We start from the raw sequence: 2,160 nt of genomic DNA, 5'->3' as shown, positions 1-2,160 counted from the left end.
ATTAGAAATATAACAGAGTTCTCATGATGAATATTATACAACCAGAACACTTAAAATAGAAGTCTTATCTTTGAATTCAAATTCTCCCCACAAAATTTCTAATAAATAATGCATAATGTTGGAATTTTATTAAGCAAATGACACAAATTAGGAATGTATTTTGTCAGTTTTTTTTAAAGATTTATTTTATTTATTTATGCATTCAAGAGCTGGGGTGTAGGTAAGAATTGCAGGGGCTGAGAGGATTCACCGGAGAGAGTGGGGAGCAGAATAGGTGCATCTACTGAAATACACTGCTGAGGGGAGCAGCAGGTGAGACAGGAGAGGTCTGCTGTGCCATGTGGGTTAGCTCCCTGGCTGGGGATGGAACTTGTGCTGCAGAGGCTACAGATATCTTCACAGTGCTGAGACTTAACCCTTTGCACCACCAGGCAGGCCCTATTTTGCCAATTTTTATGGAGTAACTTTCCTGACAATTATTCCCAGGCTTAAGCACTTTTTAAAAAGATTTATTTATTTATGCATACTGGGTTGCAGGCCAGAGGTGCGGGGAGTGAGAGGATTCACCAGACAGCGTGGGGAGCAGAACAGGCAGAGCTACTGAAATACACTGCTAAGGGAAGCAGTGGGCGAGGCAGGAGAGGTCTGCTGTGCGATAGGTGTCAGCTCCCTGGCTGGGGATCAAATTGCAGAGAGCTTCATAGCGCTGAGACTCAACACCTTGAGCCACCAGGAAGGCCCGACTTAAGCATTATTATGAACAAAACTTCTTAGCATGATTGGGCTACCAATGGCCTTCTGCATAGGAAGGGGAAATTAATAAAAGGAGGGTTGTTTGGACTGCTAAGCTTGTGCTCAAATGCTCAGTCATCCTTCTCCTTGGGAAATAATGACATTAGCTGCCTGGGCTGATGGCTGGAGAGAAGCCCTGGAATAATGAGCTCCACTCCAGGAGTGTCTGCTGAGTGCATGTCTTGGAGGTGGGTGATGAGATTGGGAACATAGCTTAGTTGAATGCAAGTTCTGTACTTCAAATTAGGCCAGCTATATTGTTTCAGTTTAAAATAAGAAAGAGCACTCAAGGACCAGACATTTTCTAGGAGAATGCTTGGAAATGTAGAGCATGTAGGCCATTCCTTACGAATGTGCTATCTTCAGAGATGGTCACCTTGACCTCTACTAGGGATGACCACACATTGATGGATATACATAGATGTTTTGAAAATTGCTGTTCAATACTGATCCTACATTGATTACTGGTTTTTTGTGTATGTGTGCGTGTGTGTGGTTAAGAATGCGGTTTTTATTTGTGTCACTAACAAGGGGACAGCTCTTCCGCTCTTATAAGTGCAGGGCCCACCACTTGTGCAGGGGGCCTCGATTTGGGATGTATTTGATGCCACAGCCATCTGGGATGAGCCGCTTTTCAGCTACCATGTCATCAAACTCATCTGCATTAAACTTGGTAAAGCCCCACTTCTTGGAAATATGGATTTTCTGGCCTCCAGGGAACTTGAACTTGGCCCTACGCAGAGCCTCGATGACATGCTTCTTGCTCTGCAGCTGATGCAGATGGACATGATGACTTGGCACCCCGCATACCTGTCTGGAGCCTATCGGCCCCAGCACAGGACAGCATCTTGTTGATGCAGATGACATGGAAGGGGTGGAGCCGCCCTCGGATGTGGAAGCCATCTTTGCCACAACTTTTCACCATGTACTTGTTGGCACAAATACAGGCAGCCTCCGGGGCTTCGGAGGAGAGCTGCTCATATTCATCTGATACCATGTGGCCACAGAGTGGGAACTCATACACTTTTGCCTTCTTCTGCCCCAGGTCAAAGATGCGAATCTTGGCATCAGGGGCCCCATGGCAGAAACGAGACTTTGGGTAGGGCTTGTTCTTACAATATCAGTAATACCGGGAGGAGCAGCGGCCCATAGCAACACCAGGATCTTGGGGGGCGCCCAAGGCAAAGAGTGATTACTGTTTTAAGACTAATAATAGTGGTGATGGTCTGGGCAACATAACTATTATTATATATATTTGCGATCTATTTTTGAACATAAGTATATGTGAATAATATAGTGAATAAAATGATTGATGTATTTTTGAGAATGCTACATGAATTATCTCACCTTTCCATCAAGAGTGTGGAA

General features: G+C 44.8%; 1 pseudogene across 1 annotated transcript; it reads right to left on the bottom strand.

Moving 5' to 3' along the window:
* Window positions 1–1,341: 1,341 nt before the first annotated feature.
* On the bottom strand, window positions 1,342–1,942 carry LOC311176983 (large ribosomal subunit protein uL16-like; annotated as a pseudogene). Its single transcript has one exon. The product of its transcript is annotated as a large ribosomal subunit protein uL16-like (transcript).
* Between the last annotated feature and the right edge of the window lie 218 nt (window positions 1,943–2,160).

Source organism: Talpa europaea (genome assembly GCF_964194135.1).
Source record: "Talpa europaea genome assembly, chromosome: 9".
NCBI lineage: Eukaryota > Metazoa > Chordata > Mammalia > Eulipotyphla > Talpidae > Talpa > Talpa europaea.
The sequence above is the reverse complement of the archived record's forward strand: the minus strand, read 5'-3'. Positions and strand labels throughout refer to the sequence as shown.